This window comes from Nicotiana tomentosiformis, chromosome 11, assembly GCF_000390325.3.
Source record: "Nicotiana tomentosiformis chromosome 11, ASM39032v3, whole genome shotgun sequence".
In the NCBI taxonomy this organism is placed as follows: domain Eukaryota; kingdom Viridiplantae; phylum Streptophyta; class Magnoliopsida; order Solanales; family Solanaceae; genus Nicotiana; species Nicotiana tomentosiformis.
In genome coordinates this window covers 120,557,198-120,565,180 of record NC_090822.1, presented here as the reverse complement: position 1 = coordinate 120,565,180, position 7,983 = coordinate 120,557,198, and positions in this window count along the sequence as shown.

The window sequence follows — 7,983 nt, the reverse complement described above, 5'->3', positions numbered from 1 at the left end:
CGGTCAGCGGATGAAAGGCTATGCTGAGCTCTACACGGGTCCCTAATTCACTCTGTACTGCTCTCCAGAAATGTGAAGTAAACTGAGGGCCTCTATCTAATATGATGGAAATTGGAACACCGTGCAACCTAACTATCTCCTGAATATAAATCTGGGCCAACCTCTCTGAAGTATACGTAGTCACAACAGGAATAAAATATGCCGACTTGGTCAACCTGTCAACAATCACCCAAACTGTATCAAACTTCCTCAAGGTCCGCGGCAACCCAACTACAAAGTCCATAGTAATTCATTCCCATTTCCACTCTGGTATGGTCATCTGCTGAAGTAGGCCACCTAGCCTTTGGTGCTCATATTTAATTTGATGGAAATTTAGACACCTAGCTACATACTCAACTATGTCATTTTTCAATCGTCGCCACCAATAATGCTGCCTCAAGTTATGATACATCTTAGTAGCACCTGGATGAATAGAATACCGAGAACTATGTGCCTCCTCCAGGATCTTTTTCCTCAGTTCATCCATATTAGGAACACACAGACGATCCTGGAGTCGCAGAACACCATCCGCACCAATAGTAACTTCCTTGGCACCACCTCGTAGTACCGTTTCTCGAAGAACCATTAAGTGTGGGTCATCATACTTGAGAGCCTTGATATGCTCAAATAGTGAAGACTGAGCTACGATACATGCAAGAACTCGGCTAGGCTCTGAAATATCTAGCCGCACAAGTCTGTTGGCAAAGGACTGGATATCCAAAGCTAATGGCCTCTCTTCTGCTGAAATGAAAGCCAAACTATCCATACTCTCCGCCTTTCTACTCAAGGCATCTGCAACTACATTTGCTTTACCTGGATGATATAGGATAGTAATATCATAATCTTTTAGTAATTCCAGCCATCTGCGCTGCCTCAAATTTAGGTCCCTCTGCTTGAACAAATACTGCAATCTGCGATGATCAGTATAAACTTCACAAGACACCCCATAAAGATAATGCCTCCAAATCATAAGGGCGTGAACAATCGCAGCTAACTCCAAATCATGTACTGGATAATTCTGCTCGTGGGACTTCAACTGACGTGAAGCATATGCAATAACTCGCCCTTCCTGCATTAATACACAACCCAAACCAATGCGTGAAGCATTGCAATACACTGTATACATTCCCGAACCAGAAGTTAACACTAACACTGCTGCTGTAGTCAATGCTGTCTTGAGCTTCTAAAAGCTTGACTCACAATCATCGGACCATCGAAACTGAACACCCTTTTGGGTTAATTTGGTCAAAGGTGCTGCAATAGATGAAAACCCTTCCACAAACCAATGATAATAACCTGCTAAACCCAGAAAACTCCTGATCTCAGTCGCCAAAGTGGGTCGATGCCAATTCTGAACTGCCTAAATCTTTTTGGGATCAACTTTAATACCTTCGCCCGATAGAATATGTCCCAAAAATGCTACAGACTCTAGCCAAAACTCACATTTAGAGAACTTAGCATATAGCTTTTGTTCCCGCAATGTCTGAAGCACTACTATCATATGCTGTTCATGTTCCTCCTTACTGCGTGAGTAGATCAAAATGTCATCAATGAAGACAATGACAAACAAATCAATATATGGCCTGAATACCCTGTTCATTAGATCCATAAATACTGCCGGGGCATTAGTTAAACCGAAAGACATTACCAGAAACTCATAATGACCATATCTAGTACGGAAAGCAGTTTTTGAAACATCCGAATCTCGAATCTTCAACTGATGATACCCCGACCTCAAGTCGATCTTAGAGAACACCCTAGCACCCTGCAACTGGTCAAATAGGTCATCAATATGCGACAACGGGTACTTGTTCTTAATAGTAACTTTGTTCAATTAGCGATCGTCAATACACATTCGCATTGTGCCATCTTTCTTCTTCATAAATAATACTGGGGCACCCCAAGGCGATACATTAGATCTGACGAACCCTTTGGCTAGTAACTCTTCAAGCTGTTCTTTCAACCCTTTCAATTCTTTCGGAGCCATGCGATATGGTGGAATAGATATAGGCTGAGTATCAGGAGACAAGTCAATACAGAAATCAATATCCCGATCAGGTGGCATACTTGGAAGATCTGAAGGAAATACATCGGAGAAATCCCGAACTATTGGCACTGAATCAATAGCCGGAGTCTCTGTAGTAGTATCCCGAACATAGGCTAGATAAGCCAAATAACCCTTCTCAACCATGTGTTGAGACTTTATAAAAGAAATAACCCGATTAAATAAACTAACCGATGAACCCTTCCAGTCCAGCCTAGGCAAAGATGGAATAGCCAAGGTAACAGTTTTGGCATGACAATCTAGAATAGCATGATATGGAGATAACCAGTCCATACCCAGAATAATTTCAATATCGGTCATCTCGAGCAATAAGAGATCTACTCTAGTTTCATAACCACATAATGTTATAATACAAGACCGGTAGATTCGGTTCATAATAACAGAATCGCCTACAGGAGTGGACACATAAACAAGAGTACTCAAGGACTCACAAGAAACACCCAGGAATGGAGCAAATAGAGATGATACATATGAATACGTGGATCCTGGATCAAATAATACTGAGGAATTTTTGCCGCAAACAGAAATAATACCTGTAATCAAAGCATCTAAGGCCTCTGCATCTGGTCTAGCCGGAAAAGCATAGAATCGAGCTGGAGCGCCACCTAGCTGGCCTCCGCCTTGCTGACCTCCACCTCTAGGATGGCCCCTACCCACCTTTTCTCCACCTCTTGGTAGTCGGACTACTGGTGGAGCAATTGGTCCAGTAAGCATAGGCTGCTGACCCTACTGTACTGGTCTACCCCGAAGCCTGGGGCAAAACCTCCGCATGTGACTGGGATCCACGCACTCGTAACAACTCTTAGGTGCGATGGGCTGCTGACTAAGTGTCTGGCCCTGGGGAACTGAATACCCACTGGGAGGACACTGAATAGCTTGTGGGAGGTAAGAACTCTCTGGTATAGCACTGAGATAAGGTCGCACTGGAGTACCCCGAGGAGGTGGTGGTGCTGGAAATGGGGGTCTACTGGACTGCCCCCTCACAAACTGACCTCTGCCCCCAGACGGAGCACCTCTGAACTCTCTAGAGTACCTGAACCGCTTATCTCTCATAATCTGCTCTCGGCTCCGCTGACGTACACCCTCAATCCTCCGGGCTATCTCCACAACTAGTTCATAAGATGTACCCATCTCAACCTTTCGAGCCATAGTGGCCTGAATGCCAGTATGTAAACCAGTTACAAACCTCCGCACTCTCTCCACCTCAGTAGTGAGTATCATAAGTGCATGGCAAGATAATTCAGAAAACCTCGCCTCATAATCGGTCACTGACATCTGACCCCGTTGGAGCTGCTCAAACTGAAACTGCAACTCTTCCCTTTGGGAGGGTGGAATATACCTGTCCAGGAAGATACGGGTGAACCTGTCCCAAGTCATGGGAGGAGAATCTGCTGGTCTGCCAAGAACATAAGACTGCCACCATCTACGGGCCCTGCCCTCTAGTTGAAAAGTAGCGAAGTCAACCCCATGAGATTCCAATATCCTCATGTTGTGCAGTCTATCCTTGCAACGATCAATGAAGTCCTGTAGATCCTCATGTCACTCACCCCCGAAGACAGGAGGATGTAGTCTAGTCCATCGGTCCAATAGTTTCTGAGGATCGACGGCTACAGTTAGCCTGGGCTCAAGTGTAGCTGCTACCACTGGCTGGGCTACACCCACGGGTAGTGCACCCTGGGTCTGATATACAGCAGCTGCCTGTCCATGAGCCTGCGCGGTAATGGTCTGTACTCCCCTGCCCGCCTGAGATATAGCTGGGTCTGCCGGGAATAAACCGGCCTGAGTCATATTGTCCATGAACCGCAACATACGACCCATGACATCCTGAAATCCCGGTGTAGATGTGAAATCCACCGAAGCTCGCTCTGCCACAGGCACCTCATCCCGTTCCTCAACAATGGGGTTCTCTGCTGGACCCATTGGCGGCATAACTGGAACACTCCTGGGACGTCCTCGCCCTCTACCACGGATTGGAGCCCTCTCTCGGCCTCTGCCTTGGCCTCTAGCAACTGGGGGAGTAGCTCTTCCCTGGCCTGGAACCTCATTCGAGCGCGTTCTCACCATCTGAGAGAGAATAAGAGAAGGATATTTAGAAATACATCAATTGCACGATGGAATATGAATAAAGGTAATTTCCTAACACCCTATAACCTCTCGAAGATAAGTACAAATGACTCCGTACCGATCCGCAAGACTCTATTAGGCCTGCTCATAACTTGTGAGACCTACGTGAACCTAGTGCTCTGATACCATGTTTGTCACGACCCAATTTCACCTATAGGTAGTGATGGCGCCCAACACTACAGCTAGGCAAGCCAACTTAATAAATTAAGCATATATTGACAAAATTTAAAACCAAGAAAATAATAAAACACCAAATTCTACCAATGTGTGTGCCAAGACCTGGTGTCACAAATGTATGAGCATCTAGTAGATTATACAAAACCTCAAATACTGTCTAAAATAAAAATAGGCAGAATGAAAAAATACAAGGAGAGACACTAGTAGTTGCAGAACGGCTCAGTGGCAGGCCTCACATTCCTTTTCTGCTTCTGCGAAGAAATCTCGCATCTGCGAGTGTCGTGCCTGCGAGCTTCTGTCGCACCTGTGACTGGCCAAGTGCAGGTGCGATTCTGACAGCAGTTGGGAGTTTCAGGTTTGGCTCCCAGCTTCCAATTTGGTCCGAGCCTCATCCGATTGACACTCGGGGCCTCCGGGACCCCGCCCGAACATACCAACAAGTTTGAAATCATAAAACAAAATCGCTCGAACCTTCGAAATGCGTAAAACAACATTAAATCTAAGAATCATACCCTAAACCAAATTGATTCAAACTTAAAAATTTCAAGTTGTTCAAATTACTTCCAATGCGCCGAAATATACTTAAACTACTCGGAATGACACGAAAATTTGCGTGCAAGTCTTAAATCACTATACAGAACTATTCCCAAACTCAGAATTCCAAACGAACTAAAATTACTCAAAATCCTACTCCAAATCAAATTTAAAGAATTTTAAACCTTCAAATAATTTATTTTTACTATTAAGCGTCAAAACGCTCCCGGGTTATCCAAAACCCGATTCGGACATACGCCCAAGTCCAAAATCATCATACGAACCTATTGGAACCGTCAAATCCCGATTCCGGGATCGTTTTCTCAAAATGTTGACCGAAGTCAAATTTGTCCATTTAAAGCTAACTTAAGGAACCAAGTGTTCCGATTTCAACCCACACACTTCCAAATCCCGAACCAACCATCCTCGCGAGTCATAAATTAATAAAAGCATGTTCGGCGAGTTTTATTTTAGGGAATGAGTTTCTAAAAGTTAAAATTACTGGTTGGGTCATTACACCTGAGCTGGTAGAAAGGTGTGGATATTTACTCCGCATGTCCGACTCAGACTCCCAGGTAGCTGTCTCAATCGATTGACCTCTCCATTGCACCCGAAGTGAAGGATAATTATTAAACCTCAACTGTCGGACCTGCTGGACTAGAATAGCTACTGACTCCTCTTCATAAGTCAAATCTTTGTCCAATTGGACTAAGCTGAAATCTAATACATATGAGGGATTACCATGATATTTTCGGAGCATAGACACATGGAACACCGGATGAACTGCTGATAAATTAGGTGGTAGTGCAAGCGTGTAGGCTACTTCACCCACCCTTTCAAGAATTTCAAAGGATCCAATATACCTACGGTTCAACTTGCCCTTATTTTTGAATCTCATTACACCCTTCATAGGTGAAACCCGGAGCAATACTCTTCTCCCACCATGAATGCAATGTCACAAACTTTACGGTCGACATAACTCTTTTGCCTAGACTGAGCTGTGCGAAGTCGATCCTAAATAATTTTGACCTTATCCAAGGCATCTTGTACCAAATCGGTACCCAACAACCGAGCCTCTCCCGGTTCAGACCAACCAACTGGTGATCGGCATCGCCTTCCGTATAATGCCTCATATGGAGCCATCTGAATTCTCGACTGGTAGCTATTATTATAAGCAAACTCCTTAAGTGGCAAGAACTGATCCCAAGAACCTCCAAAGTCTATAACACAAGCACGAAGCATATCTTCCAATATCTGAATAGTGCGCTCTGACTGTCCGTCTATCTGTGGATGAAATGCTGTACTCAACTCAATCCGCGTGCCTAACTCACGCTGTACAGCCCTCCAAAAATGCGATATGAACTGCGTACCTCGATCAGAAATGATAGACACGGGCACACCATGAAGGCGGACAATCTCACGAATGTAAATTTCAGCTAACCGCTCTAAAGAATAGGTAACTGCCACTGGAATGAAATGTGCTGACTTGGTCAAACTGTCCATAATGACCCAAACTGCGTTGAATTTTCTCTGAGTCCGTGGAATCCCAACAACAAAATCCATAGTGATACGCTCCCACTTTCACTTAGGAATTTCTAACTTCTGAAGCAAACCACCAGGTCTCTGATGCTCGTACTTAACTTGCTGACAATTCAGGCACCGAGCAACATATGCAACTATATCCTACTTCATTCTCCTCCACAAATAAATTTGTCTAAAATCTTGATACATTTTGGCGGTACCTGGATGAATAGAATACCTAGAACTATGTGCCTCTTCAAGAATTAATTCACGAAGTCAGTCAACATTAGGCACACAAATACAACCCTGCATTCGTAGAACTCCATCTTCCCCCACAATAACATGTTTGGCATTACCATGCTGCACCGTGTCCTTAAGGACAAGTAAATGAGGATCATCATAATGCCGCTCTCTGATGCGCTCATATAAAGAAGACCGAGCGACTGTGCAAGCTAGAATCCGACTGGGTTCTGAAACATCTATCCTCACGAACTGATTGGCCAAAGTCTGGACATCTACAGCTAACGGTCTCTCACCAAACGGAATATAAGCAAGGCTTCCCATACTCACAGCCTTTCAACTCAAAGCATCGACCACCACATTAGCCTTTCCGGGGTGATACAAAATAGTGATATTATAGTCTTTCAACAACTCCAACCATCTCCTCTGCCTCAAATTAAGATCTTTTTGTTTGAACAGATACTGAAGGCTATGATGATCAGTAAAAACCCAACATGAGACACCGTAAAGGTAATGCCTCTAAATCTTCAGTGCATGAACAATGGCTGCCAATTCTAAGTCATGAACAGGATAATTCTTCTCGTGAACTTTTAACTGGCGCAACGCATATGCAATCACCCTGCTATCTTGTATCAATACTGCACCAAGCCCAATACGAGATGCATCACAATACACCGTATAAGATCCACAACCTGTGGGTAATACCAACACTAAAGCTGTAGTCAAAGCTGTCTTGAGCTTTTGAAAGCTCTCCTCACACTCTTCGGTCCACCTGAACGGAGCACCCCTTTGGGTCAATCTGGTCTTAATTATTGTTCATAATCAATTACAAAATTGTCAGTAAACTTCATGTTAACAGAAATATCATTTCAAACCTCACAATACTGATAACGAGATGCGAGGCATGAAGACTTCATAATTAGTTATCCAAATTAACGAGTCATATTTAACGCCAACTGGGCGGGCACCACCTCGTAGGTTAAAACTCAATAATTATAACAGGAATTTGGCAAGTATGCACAGAGAATTTCATACAAGCATTTTCAATTAAGCCTAACAGGCATGACTCCCTATTAGTACTATAGTACAAATTTAATTTCACAAGGGAGAACTTAAACACAAGAATTTTCCTCACAAGGATCTCGTCCTTATATAACTTCCACCGTAGCTCGTAGCTCGGTTTAAACATATCAATTTATATTACAATGCAAGGATCTCGTCCTCAGTTCTGAATCACAAGTAATATGCACATCGTGCCAATCGAAACTTTCCATTTTCTCCTT